The sequence below is a fragment of the Muscardinus avellanarius genome, assembly GCF_963383645.1.
Source record: "Muscardinus avellanarius genome assembly, chromosome: X".
Classification (NCBI taxonomy): domain Eukaryota; kingdom Metazoa; phylum Chordata; class Mammalia; order Rodentia; family Gliridae; genus Muscardinus; species Muscardinus avellanarius.
In genome coordinates, this window is record NC_137792.1 from 114,632,668 (window position 1) to 114,647,095 (window position 14,428).

The 14,428-nt window shown below is 40.2% G+C and overlaps 1 pseudogene across 1 annotated transcript; it reads right to left on the reverse strand.

The window, feature by feature from the left end:
• Positions 1–3,959: 3,959 nt before the first annotated feature.
• LOC308279044 (glutaredoxin-3-like) lies at positions 3,960–13,724 on the reverse strand (annotated as a pseudogene). The gene is made up of 4 exons: positions 13,676–13,724; positions 5,550–5,625; positions 4,581–5,475; positions 3,960–4,096 (listed from the first exon to the last, which is right to left on the reverse strand). The product of its transcript is annotated as a glutaredoxin-3-like (transcript).
• Positions 13,725–14,428: the final 704 nt, after the last annotated feature.

Genomic DNA, 14,428 nt, shown 5'->3' on the forward strand with positions numbered 1-14,428 from the left:
GTTAAGCTCAGGGGCATTCTACCTTTGAGCTACACCCCAGCCCTATTTTTTATTCTGTATTTTGAAGCAGGGTCTCACTAAATTGCCGAGGGCCTTGCAAATTTGACAAGGCTGGCCAAGAACCTGTGATCCTCCTGTCTCAGCCTCTGAAGCACTAGGACTACTGGTATGTGCAGTGGCATCTGGCCTTTATACATATCTTTTTCTGTGTTTCAGTTGCCCTTTCTTAGCATTACTCTAATGGTGAGCACATATTAAGGGTAAACTTAGGACAAAGTAGATATGCTCTGTGCCATGCTCACGGCCATTGCCATATGTAGTACCAGAACTGGACAGAGATATAAATCAGTGGTGCCATGGTCTGCGCTCTAAAAGGCAAGATAACTGTCAGTGTTTCAGGGAAGATAACAGGGAAAAAATTAACAAGATGATTCTGGAAGGCACCATCTGGGAGAACTGATACTGGGAATCTGAAGGTATAAGCAGAGATCAGGGGTGAGAAAATGGACACTTCATTGACACAACGTGGCATATGCTGGCACATGATCTACCCATCTGGGGATGTTTGGTTAGGCTGCGTCCCTCCTCTTTTCTCTCTCTCTTCTTTTATTTCCATTAAAACAGATTGTGAAAGAAACTTATAACATGCTGTACACTGAATTTGCTCCCTCAGTATCTCAAAAGTGTCTCTGTTAAGTTTCCTTTGCATCTATATTCCTCAGTTCTTTAAACATTGTCATATGCTTCTTTCCCATGATCTCTGTATGTCCTTATTTATATCTCCAGAAGATTTATAAAAGTTGTTGAAGTTAGTGGTCAGGTTTCAGATCATTTTGTAGTGAAGGTATGCAAAATTTGCTGGGCCCCTGCTATGTACCAGGTAGCTCCTTCCACGCATGATTTTATCTCTTAATCATTCTGACATTCTTCTGATAAAAGTAGTGTAAGTATCAGCATTTTCATTTTACAGATAATTTCAGTTCATAGAGGTTAAATAACTTGTGTAAGACCACACAATTTGTAGGCAGCTGTCATGATTCACTCACACATGTGTATGACTGTAATGCTTATTCTTTTTCTCTTATATTCCCAGAAAAAAATGTCATTTATCAACATGGATTTCCAAAATTTAGTACATTCCAAATACTCAGTGCCTTCTTTTTTTTTTTTTTTTTTTGGTGGTACTGGGGTTCCTGGAAGCCCTTCTACCTCCGGTCTACACTCCCAGACCTATTTTTACATTTTTATTTGGAAACAGGGTCTCCTAAACCAGCGCATGGCTGGCTTTGAACCTGCGTGCTCCTCCTGTCTCTGCCTCCCAAGTGTGGGGATTACAAGCATGTGCCACCACGCCTGGCTAGTGCCTTCTTGAGATACCTTGAATCAAATCTAAGTTAAGCTTTATTTTCCCTCCCTCTCTCCCTTTCCTTCCTTCCTTCTTTCCTTCCTTCCTTTTTTGGTACTGGTGTTGGAACCCAGGGGCTTTCTATTTCTGAAACAAGGTCTCACTAAGTTACTGAGGATCTTGCTAAATTGCTGAGGCTGGTTTCAAAACCCTGTTCATTCTGTCTCAGCCTTCCATGGAATTACACAAATGTGCCACCCTGCCTGGCTAAGTTCAGCTTTCTTATTTCCTTCCTTCCTTCCTTCCTTCCTTCCTTCCTTCCTTCCTTCCTGAGGATGTCCTCGAACCGTGATCCTCTTGTCTCAGCCTCCCAAATGCTGGAATTACAAATATGCGCCACCATGCCCAGATAAGTGCAGCTTTTTTTTTTTTTTTTTTTTTGCAGGTGTGGGGATGGAACCCAGGGGCATTTGACCTCCGGACTATACCCCCTGCCCTATTTTTTTATTCTTTATTTTGAAACCGGGTTTCACTGAGTTGCAGAGGGCCTCACTAAGTAGCTGAGGCTGTGCACGAACCGCGATCCTCCAGGTCTCAGCCTCCCGAATGCTGGGATTACAAGCGTGTGCCACCATGCCCAGCTCAAGTACAGCTTTCTTAATGCTAATTTTCATGGTCTACAGAGAGGAAACAGTGCTAAAGATTTCATTATGATATTTTATAATGATCAATGCCCAGAATATGAAATGTGTCTCATCTCCATCACCATTTAAAAAAATCTGAAGCTTAATATCATGGTTCTATTAATTCACTTGTTAAAAATTTTAGATGACTTTATGTCCTTGGCTTTGAGATCTATGAATGATGAAATAGATCACATGCTGTCCTAGAAAATCAATATCCTCATATTATTCATATTGTTTGGAATAAACATAATTGGTGAAATGATTATACTTTCCTTTAAAAATACAATTCAGAAAGAATTTCTTGAATACCTATGTTACCCCATTGTGAAAGACAGATAGATAAAACTAGTACCCAGGCTTTGCATTCCTATTCAAATGGATTAGAAGTTATTTTGTACCTAATTCATAGACCCTGAAGAGTTTTGAACTGTTAACTGACATGATCATTTGGAGACTATAAAAAGAGTATTTTGAATGCTCTGTGGATGACAGATTATCAAGAGGAGAAAAAGTAGCTGTTGTTAGTGTAAATGACAAATGTTGAGGTCTTAAAAGTAAGGTAAATGAAGAAGAGGGAGCAAAATAGATCTGTTTATAACCAATTAGATTATAACCAATTAGAAGAAAGGGGAAAATTGTTCAGAATGATACCAAGATTTCTAACATGGGTGATTGTGCTGATACAAAGACAGGAAGTATTAGAATAAGAACATTGAATTGAGATAGATGTAGGGAAATTAATTAATTAATTAATTAATTTATGCATTTATGCATTTATTTATTTTGGGTACTGGGGATTGAACCCAGGGGCATTCTTCCTCCAAGCTACATTCCCAGCCCTATTTTTTTTAAAATTTTGAAACAGGGTCTTACTAAGTGCAAAGTGCCTCACTAAGTAACTTAGGTTGTCCTCAAACTGTGATCCTCCTGTCTCAGCCTCCCAAATGCTGGAATTACAAGCATGATCCACCACGCCCAGCCAGGGGAAATTTATATGTTTGGGTTTTTGGTGTGTTTTTTTGTGCTAGGAATTGAATCCAAGGTATTCTATCTCAGAGCTACACCCAGCCCTATTTTATTTTGAAACAGGGCTTCATTAATTTGCTGAGGGTCTTACTAAGTTACTGAGGCTGACCTCTTAACTGTAATCCTCCTTTTTCTACCTCCTGAGTATGGGGATTACAGGCATCATGCCTGGTTTAAATATCTGGAAATTTTAAGATTGAAGTGTCATTGTTCAGTCAAGTGGTGATATCTCATATGCAGAAAAATCAATTTGGAACCTGGAAAATAAACTTTAGGGTGTTGACCTAATGACTTTTTAATAAAAATGACTAGAGAATAAAACTGTAGGGTACCTCAGAAGGAGGAGACTGTGAAAGAAACTAAATAATAGCTAGAGAGATTGGGAGAAAAAAATTTACGAGGAGGAGAACATGTTTTGATTACTTGTAAATGACCAGACAGGTTAAGTAGTCTTGGGATTAAAATGATCTAGTTGCTTTAGAAACTACAAAGCCATCAGTGGCCTTTGTGGGAATAGTATTTGGAATGGAAGCCAAATTCATTACATTGAGGAGAGAATTGATAGAAGAATATGGAGAAAGACTAGACTAGTCTCTTTTTTTCTTTTTTAAAAAAGAGTCTATGAAAGAAAATGATGATTGATTCAATTAGAGGGAAAAGTAGGGTCCAGGGAGTTATTGGTATTGATAGCATTGTGGTTGTTTTTAAGATGGAGATATTTAAATTCATATACTGAAGGAAAGTAGATGGAGGGTAAGAGCAAGCTCATGAAGAAAGCTGAAAAGGGTGGTGTGAACATTGAACAGAAGGAGGACTCCTTCCCACTGAGTTGTTGAGGGGAAGGAAAAAGATTTAAGGACAGCTACAGGCACAGATACATTTGTATAGTTTGAGGCAGGAAGTCATGGAAGTTCCTGCCTGATGACCTTGATTTTTCTCCAGTAAGTAGGAGATGATGTAATTTTCTCAAAAGAGGGTGGTTGTGGTGAGGATTCAAAAGAAAGATTTGGAATTGCTCCCACGGATGATAGCAGAGGTGCTAAATAGAAGAATTTATTTTTTTAATTTAAAAATGTTTATAGCAGTCTATTTTCAGTGAAAAAAAACATGAAACATATATTTATTTAGCACAACCTTGTGTAATGCATAAAGAGTAACTGGGTAATAAGCATTATTCTATTCCTAGTTCATTTCTGAGGACTAAAGCATGAACGGTTCCACCATAATTATTTTGTACAACAGTTGAATACCCTGTTGAATGTTAATTCATTTTCTCCCTTCAGTATAGACAGAGATTCACCATTTTCTTTTCTATTCTTTTCTTTTGTGGGTCTGGGGACAGAACCCAGGGGCATTTGACCTCTGAGCTACACCTCCTGCCCTATTTTTTATTCTTTATTTTGAAACAGGGTCTCACTAAGTTGTGGAGGGCCTCACTAAGTAGCTAAGGCTGTCCACCAACCTGCGATCTTCAGGTCTTAGCCTCCCAAATGCTGGATTACAAGCATGCACCAACACACTACCATTTTCTTTTAGTTCCTTAACAATAGCCAGTCCTCCAACAGGCCTCCTTTTTACGTATAGCTGAGGATATGGTGGTCAGTTGAAGTATGTTTTTAATCCTTGTCGAGTTTCTTCGTCTTCCAATATAGCAAATGTTTTTTTCATATTCAACACCAGTACTAGTCAGAATTTTCAGAATTTGTTTGTTGCATCCACATTTTGCTTCCCGTTTGTTTCCTTTCATAAAGGGTACCACACACGTTTGTTTGTTTGTCTGTTTGTTTGTTAGCACTTTGAGTCTTACCTCTAATATGGGTGCTTTGGGGCAAATGGTATCTAGTTTTAGATGCTTCTAGCTCCTTAATTATATTGAGGCCTCCTGTGAGCTCTTCAGAAACATAAAGCTGAGGAGAGGTAGGCCCACTGGAATAGGTTTTGGGCCCCTGCGGAATTCCTTCATGTGAGAAGATATCAAAGCTTCTCAACAGAATATTATGTTTGTGAGTAATTTCCACCATCTGCTTGCTGAACCTACAGTGTGCTTCCTGGGGAGTTCCTTTTATGAGCAGCACGCAGGGGGCAGCATGAGTTAATGTCTTCAGGAGAAGGTGAAGGTCTTTGAGATCCCCATTACCACTTGGTGGAAAGGAGCAGCTAGGTGCACATCAGTGAACTTTTTTGGTCAACTCTGGGGCATGTGAACCATCAAATCGTTCGCTTTCCTGAGAATTCTTGAAACACTGAAAGGTGGGAACAGAACTAATTTTGTATTTTTCAGGTACTTCAGGAACAGATTCCACTTTCAACTTTGCAAATGAAACTTGAGGATATTTTTTAGCTAACTCCGCTATTTTGCTATTTATCTGCACACACTGTGGAGCCCAGGGTGCCCAGGCACCAACCACAAGGATGGATCTGAAACAAGTGATACCATCTTCTTTTGGATTATGTGTACCAGTATTCTCTCCATCTTCGGATAATAAATATGCTTGTTGTTGAGACGCAGGAGCTCTTCAAACTGCCCAACTGAGCCAATCTCCACTATCACCCAGGCTGCCTCAGTGGCTCCCACCACCCACCATCATGCTGCTGCCTCCAGCCAGGAACAGTTGAGTGTGGACCTGGATAGAAGAGTTCATGAACTGTGGTGCAATTCTATTAAAAATAGTGTGGTCCCTCTCGATGTGGCTATGTAGTTTTCTCCTTTGGCAGCACTCAAGTTCTTGGGTGCCAGAGCAGAGAAGTAAGTTCCTTTGTAGGGGTCATTGGGTATGGAACCCAGGGGCATTCTACCTTCAAGCTACATCTCGGTCTTTTACAGTTTTCGTTTTGAAATAGGTTCTTGCTAAGTGGCAGAGGGTCTTGTTAAGTTGCTGAGGTTGGCCTTAAACCTGTGATCTTTGTATCTCACCCTTCCAATAACTGGGATAACAGATGTGCACCACCTGCTAGGCTAGGAAGGTGTATTCATCGCTTTAGGACTGGGGCTTAGCAGGGTAGATATGAGTCAAGGATGAAAGAAAATGGTTGTTTCTGGGCAAAGGAAAATTGAAGTGAGACCCATGGTGTCCAGTCTACATAGAGAAGGAAGTAAAGCAGGAATAAATTGTGCACTCAGATAAAGGGAGGATGCAGGACTGTAGACCAGGAAATAAGCATAGTCAGAAAAAGGGGCCGGGGGTACATTTTCTTGGTGTCTATTAGCGAAGCGCCTTACTTTATGTTTTATGATTGAAACCATTTTGCCTTGTGGTGATGTTCAGATGTGGCTAGGGCAGTATGTGGCAGAAGCAGTTTGTAAAAATATTTTTTGTAGCCAGGGGTGGTGGCACATGCTTGTAATCCCAGTACTTGGGAGGCTGAGACAGGAGGATTGTAGGTTCAAAGCCAGCCTTGGCAACTTAGCAAGGCTCTCAGCAACCTAGTGAGAGCCGGTCTCCAAATAAGATAAAACAGGGCTAGAGATTTAGCTTGGAGGTAGAAGACCTGGGCTCAATCTCCAACTCACACACACACAGAATTGTTATTAAAAATTATGAAGGCGCTAGGTGTGGTGGTGCACACTTGTAATCCTACTACTTGGGAGGCTGAGACAGGAGGATCACTAGTTCCCAGCCAGCCTCAGCAACTTGTGAGGACCTCTGCAAATTACTGAGATCTTGTTTCAAAATAAATAATAAAATAGGGCTTGAAGTATAGCTCTGAGGTAGCATGCCTCTGGGTTCTATCCCCACTGCAGCAAATAAATAAATAAATAAATAAGACCAAAAAAGCTAGGCATGGTGATGCATGCTTGTATTCCTAGTACTTGGGAGGCTGAGATAGGAGCATCACAGGTTCTGGGCCAGCCTCAGAAACTTAGCAAGACCATATTCCAAAATAAAAAAAATAAAAATAAAAAAGGTTGGGGAATGAGCCAGGCATGGTGGTGCACACTTGTAATCCCAGCATTTGGGAGGCTGAGACAGGAGAATCATGGTTCCGGGACAGCCTTAGCTACTTAGTGAGGCCCTTGCAACTCAGTGAGACCCTGTTTTAAAATAAAGAATAAAAAATAGGCTGGAGGTGTAGCTCAGAGGTAGAATGCCCCTGGGTTCCATCCGCAGTACCTAAAAAGAGAGGGAGGGAGGGAGAGAGAGAGAGAGTGTGTGTGTGTGTGTGTTGGGGGTAGCTTAGAGGTAAAATGACATTGGGTTCAATCCCTAGCAGCAAAAATAAAATAGTAAACAAAAAATAACCAAGAAATTATCAAGCTAATAGGTAGATTGTTCATAGGGATATTTATTTATTTATTTATTTATTTATTTATTTATTTATTTATTTTGGTTGTACTGGAGATAGAACCCAGGGACATTCCACCTCGGAGCTACACCCTTAGCCTTTTTTTAGTCTTATTTTTTTCTGTGGTACTGGGAGTGGTACCCAGAGGCTTTCTACCTCCAGGGTATACTACCAAACCTATTTATTTATACTTTATTTGGAAACAGGGTCTCCCTAAGTTGCTGAGAGCCTCACTAAGTAGCTGAGGCTGGCTTCGAACCTGTGCGATCCTCCTGTCTCAGCCTCCCAAGTGTGGGGATTACAAGCGTGCGCCACCACGCCCGGCTGTGAGACCTTGTTTTAAAAAATAGGGCTGGGGATGAAGCTCTGAGGTAGAATGCCCCTGAATTCAATCCCTACTACTACTACTACTACTACTACTACTACTAGTAAAGTAATTAATAATAATAATAGTAATAATCACTACTACAACACAACCCAGACATGGTGATGGACCCTTGTAATCCTAGTACTTAGGAGGTTGAGAAAGGAGCATCACAGATTTGTGGCCAGCCTCAGCTACTAAGTGAGGCCCTCTGCAACTTAGTGAGACCCTGTTTCAAAAATAAAAAATAAAAAATAAGCTGGGTGTAGTGGTGCACACTTGTAATCCCCGTTCTTGGGAGGTGGAGACAGGAGGATAGCACAGATTTGAAGCCAGCCTTGCTGGCTTAAGAGATCCTGTTTCCAAATTTTAAAAAAAATATATAAAATAGGTCTGGGAGTGTAGCCTGGAGGTAGAGGGCTTTCAAGAAACCCCAGTATCACACACACAAAAAAAATAGGGCTGGCGGTGTAGCTTGGAGGCAGAATATCCCTGAGTTCAATTCCCAGTACTGAAAAAAAATAAATTAATAATATCAGCTATTAAAAGAACTGGATCCTAGGAAACATTTCCATTTTATGTGGCTAAACTGTAAGGGCAAAGGAGAAACGTTTTTTCACTTTACAATTGTGTTTTGCGTCAGTACTTTTATAAAAACTATGGGTGCCAATTACCAATGAGTGCTTTTTCTTCAAGATTTTAAAAAAAATGTACTCTCTTAAATATTTGCAATCTGTTTCTTGTTCTCTATTTATGACAATATACATAACCAAATGTAATCCATGTACTTTTTGTCTTATGTCTCTTATTAAATGGATAGTAAATGTCAATCTAATATTTACATTATGATATGAGACTATAATATACCAATAAAAGCATATTATAAAAAATGGTCAGTTCAGTCAAGCAACTGGTCTGATAACCGAAAAACAAACCATTAGTTTACACATATAGTGCTAGGTAAAAATTTTTAAAAATCATAAAAGCAACACACAATGCCTTAATTTTGTCACCTTGTTCCAGTTATTATTTCAACAGGTTTCAGTGATGGAGAGTTGGCATCCAAAACTGTTTTCATTTACTTTATGGTAATAACCTAATTACTTTAGGAAGTATTAATTGGAATTTAAGGAAAAGAAGAAAAAGCATTTTGTTTAATTCTACTGAAATTGGGAATCTGTGGGTCTGATAGCTTCAAAGAGCTCCCATGGAATTCAGAGAGTAAGAGAATTCCTCTTTCCATATGAAAATAAACTTCTTCCTCCAAACCAAGTGTGTGGAACCTCCCAGATGTTGCCAGCATTGGCTTGTGATCTGAGTTATACACTCAGTGAGACAAGGTGGGACTCTGAGGGGAAAACTTCAAAGTCTTAGTGTGTTTACCTTTCATTTTGGTGCCTTTGACATTTGGTCTACATTCAGTTGGCCAAGGGTTTAGTAACCTCATTAGTCCTTCTTCTCAGAATTAATTTCTCATAGGAACCAAGATCTATATAAGCTTATTTTTCCCCTTGAGTGGGCAAGAACTTCCACAGGTGTGAGGCTGAATGTTTATTTCTGTTTAGCACCTTTCCAGACATTTATTAATTAAAAGCTGTTGTTGCTAACTAGAGACATTTTGAACCAGCCTCAACATTTTAAGAAGAGATACATGGATCAAGAGTCACACTGTTTTTTTTTTTTTTTTTTTTTTTTTTTTGCGGTACCAGGGATGGAACCCAGTGTTTTCTACCTCTCAGTGGCACCTCCAGTCCTATTTTTTAATCTTTATTTTGAAGCAGGGTCTCACTGAGTTTCAGAGGGCTTCACTAAGTAGCTGAGGCCGTCAGCGAGCCGAGATCATCCTGTCTCAGGCTCTCAAATGCTGGGATTACAAGCGTGCACCGCAATGCCTGGCTGGACTTTTTTTTTTTTTTTTTTTGTATGGGAGACTGAATGCAATGGCATTATACTTCTGAGCGATACCTTTTAAAAACTCTTTGGTTTTGAAACAAGTAGGTTGCTGAGACTTTCACTAAGTTGCTGAGGCTGGTCTCAAATCTGCCATCCTTCTGTCTTAGCCTCCCAAGTACTGAGCTTAAAGGCATGTTCCACCATGCCTAGGTTTATTTATTATAGTTAGGTACATAGACAAGTATGCCTTGTTTTACCCCCTAATTTCTGTTGCTTCTTTTCAGAATCTACCTTAGTTCTAGACAGTAGTGGAGGATGGGGCATGTTGCACTTAAATACATTCCTTCTTCTTCAAGTATATATTTCCCTGCCTTAATTAAAGGGAAATGTAATCCAGACAATAATCTCATCTATTATCCTTAAGACTTTCACTGCATTCTTAAGAAGCAGAAATCACTAGGTCATGATCAAAGTTCTGAGAGTGGCTTAACTTCATTTTCTCCTCACAGTCTCAACGCTGTTTTAGCATTTAGAAACAAGAAAATCTTGGTCCTGTTCATTGTAAACAAATGGGGAAAATGCGACAGATATATACAGTATTGAAATCAGGAAGTAAACAATCTCAGTACTTGGGAAGCAGAGACAGGAGGATCTCAGGTTGGAGGCCAGCCTCAGCAACTTAGAAAGAACCTGAGAAGCTTAATGAGATCCTGTTTCAAAATAAGGCAAACAAAAATTGTTGGGGTGTAGCTCAGAAATAGAACGCCCTTGGTTCAATTCCCAGTGACACATACACACCCACACTAACACACACACACACACACACACACACAAACACACACACATTCTATTAAACCTTGACCATAATAAAATGACTGAAGCCAGGCGTGGTGGTGCATGTTTGTAATCCCAGCATCGGGAGGTTGAGACAGGAGCATCACAGTTCACGGACAGCCTCAGCTACTTAGTGAGACCCTTTGCAACTCAGTGAGACCCGATTTCAAAATAAAGAATAAAAAATTGATCTGAGGGTGTAGGTTTGAGGTAGAACCCCCTTGGGTTCCATCTCCAGATGAGTATATATATATATATATATATATATATATATATATATATATATTCTCAATGTAGAATTATTAGAGAAGACTTCATGGACGAAGGTGACTAAAAGTTGAGTATGGATAAAATTAGGTGGGGTTAGCAGTAGGCAATTAGCATGAGCAAAGACCCTGATGAAAAAACAGCGATTCATTGAAGACTATGAGGAGACCATCCTTATGAAAGCAGGTAGATGTTCTCCATTGCATGAAACCACATCAATGGAAATGTCTATAACATTGTTATAGTATCAGCTGTTAGACCCTATTTTCAGAGTTTCTGATTTTGTGGTAGATCTGAGTAGGGCCAGAAAATTTGTATTTGTAACAAATTGCTGAATGACTCTCATTCTCTTGATCTGAGGACCTCACGTTGGGAACTACATCTAATCTAGAGAACTACGAAATAAAAAGCTGTACTGTTCTTTAACCAGAATGAAAGCCTGAAAGATTAAGGAAGTTATCCCATTTTTTTTTTCACTACTTGAGATGGACCCCAGGAGCAGTCTCCCTTTGAGCTACACCCCCAGCCCAATTTTTTATTCTTTATTTTGAAACAGGGTCTCACTAAGTTGCGGAGGGCCTCACTTAGTTGCTAAATGCTGGGATTACAAGCATGGGCTATTAAACCCAGCTATCCTACCTTTTTTTTTTGTGGTTGGTGGTACTGGGTGGGGATGGAACCCTTCTATTTCCGGCCTATACTCCCAGACCTATTTTATATATTTTTTAAATTTGGAAACAGGGTCTCTTAAGCCAGTGCGGCTGGCTTTGAACCTGCATGATCCTCCTGTCTCCGCCTCCCAAGCGCGAGAATCACAAGTGTGCACCACCACGCCCGGCGATCCTACATTTTTTTTTTTATGGCTGTCACTTTCCCAGATGTAAAGGTCAGGAAGAAATGTGTCAGCATATGAGTCGTGGAAATGGTGGAAAACTAAGTGCTTTGATAGGTCAGTCAGGCTTCAATCCTCAAATTTCCCAAGTTCTTTGGATAAATTAATAAAACCCAGATATTACTTGTCTTTTCCCTGAGAACAGTGACGAGCGAAAACTTATGCTGGGTCCATGTCTGCTATAGTGGTCCAGTCTAGCACTCCATAATTTAGATTGCTATGATTCTACTTGGGACATCATAACTCTGGTGGAATCAACAACACCTATTAAAAGTAGATCGTAAATATGCAGTCACTTAGTTCAGGGACAGGACTTCTACAGGGTAGGTTCTGGAAAATAATTTGTCCAGAACCAATGTTTCTGCTGAGATGATCTATTGAAAGAACTCATTAAACGGTGTCCATTCTGTATAAATGCCAACACATTTGCTCTTTCACATGTAAAAGTAAGCCCTAATGGTGAGTCTAGCCCTGAATTGACCCAAGGTAAACGTTTATTCTGGAAACTTCTTGTTTTTCTAAATCTGAATCAGCGGGAGAACAAAGGTGAGGATTCAGAAACTTTAACTCCCAGGTTTGTACTTGGTATACTAATGTGTTTCCTGCCACATATTTTCTTGCTTTTTTTTTGGGAATAAATAATCCTGTGCACTTCTTCAGGGAAAGAACTAAAAGTTCAGCCTTTGGGGAATAGCGTATAGAGTGTGAGAAGCGGATAACAGCCTTAGGCTAACTGTTAGGCATAAACTCCACGAAATGGCAGGGTCCGGAATAAACTCTGGAGAATTTCCTGGAGCTCCATATGAAAGCAGCTATAGTGTCCTCAGCCACCTGGCATGAGGAACCTCTGAGAGAGAACATGAATCACCTTACTCAGCCAATGATAACCTTCTGTTCTAACCGACTATATTCTGTATCCCTCATAAATTCCTGTTGACCAATAATAAATACCTTCACTGTTTTGCAACTAAACCAGACTTTCCTCCCCCCCCCTCTCTCTGACTCCTTGGTACTTTTCTACCCATCCATTTGGAGGAATACCCATGTACCCATGGAAATAGAGTCAGTCTGGTCTTGTGAGATGCGTTCTTGTCTGTGGGGCTAGAAGATCTGAGCTGATATGTTCACTTATTGCCTCTAGCTATGTGACTGCAGGCCAGGACTGTATTACAGGAATTGACCAGCAGGTCTACCTGATCTTCATTATTTCTGTGGTATCGGTTGTAACTTCTTCCTTTTGTCCTCAATTATGTGTGTGTGTGTGTGGGGGGGGGGGTGGTGGTCTGGGGATGGAACCCAGGGACATTCGACCACTGAGCTACACCCCCTGCCCTATTTTTTTATTCTTTATTTTGAAACAGGGTCTCACTAAGTTCCAGAGGGCCTCACTAAGTAGCTGAGGCTGTCCAAGAACTGCGATCCTCCTTTCTCAGCCTCCCGAATGCTGGGATTACAAGCGTGCACCACCACGCCTGGCTTGTCCTCAGTTTTATTTGAGTCTTTCCTCTCTTTTTCTTAGTCTGGCTAAGGGTGTATTTACTTTTGTTTATATTTTCAAAGAAGCAGCACTTTGGTTAATCTTTTGTATTGATTTTTTGGTATTAAATTTTTAGTCTCTGGCCGGGCGTTGTGGCGCACGCTTGTAATCCCCGCGCTTGAGAGACAGAGACAGGAGGATCGCACAGGTTCGAAGCCAGCCGCACCTGCTGGTTTAGGAGACCCTGTTTCCAAATAAAAATGTAAAAATAGGTCTGGGAGTGTAGCCTGGAGGTAGAAGGGCTTCTAGGAACCCCAGTACCACCAAAAAAAAAAAAAAAAAAATTAGTCTCTATTTCATTTACTTCTGATCTCAACTTCTTTATTTAATTCCTTCAATTAATTTTGGCTTTGATTTGGTCTTGTTTTTCTAGTTATTTGAGATGCAGTGATACATTATTTACGTTCTTTCTATTTTTTATTTTTTTAATTTAAAATTATTTATTTATTTATTTATTTATTTTTGTGGTACTAGAGATGGAACCCAGGGGCATTCTACCTTTGAGCTACACTCCCAGCCCTATTTGATTGGTTGGGGTCCCTTCCACACTCTGCCCCATGAGCAGCATCTACAGCATCTCGCGAGAAGGGCGGCATCTCGCAAGAAGCATGTGTTCCCATGAGTAAACCTCTCCCCCTGAGATGCATACCTTAAAAAGAACAGCCTGCCTCTTCTAGCCTCGGAAGGGTGTGCAGGCCCCATGGAACTGCCCAGCTCTGATTCCCAGGAGAGCTGTGCATTTAAAGTGAATGCCACGTGTACCGGACCTCTCTCGTGTGTTTAATACTCTGCCTGACCCACATTTTTATTTTACTTAACACTATTTTTTATTCTTTATTTTGAAACAGGGTCTCACTGAGTTGCAAAGGGCCTTACTAAGTAGCTGAGCCTGTCCGCGAACCCAGATCCTCCTGTCTCAGCCTCCAAATGCTGAGAGTACAAGCATGTGCCATCATGTATGGCTTTTAATTCTTTATTTTGAAACAGAATTTCACTAAGTTGTGGAGGACCTCACTAAGTAGCTGAGGCTGTCCTCAAACTAGTGACCCTCCTGACTTAGCCTCCTAAGTACTAGGATTAAATATGTGTACCATCACCTCCAACCCGGCTGCATCTTTAATTTTAATAATCCAAACTGTAAGCAATCTAATAGCCCATCAACATGTGATTAGATAACCAAATTTTGCTATTTTCATACAGAGAAATACTACTCAGCAAAAAAAAATACTACTGATATCTTAAAGACATGACAAATCTTAAAATAATTAAACTACAAAAACTAGAAAAAAGAGTATATACT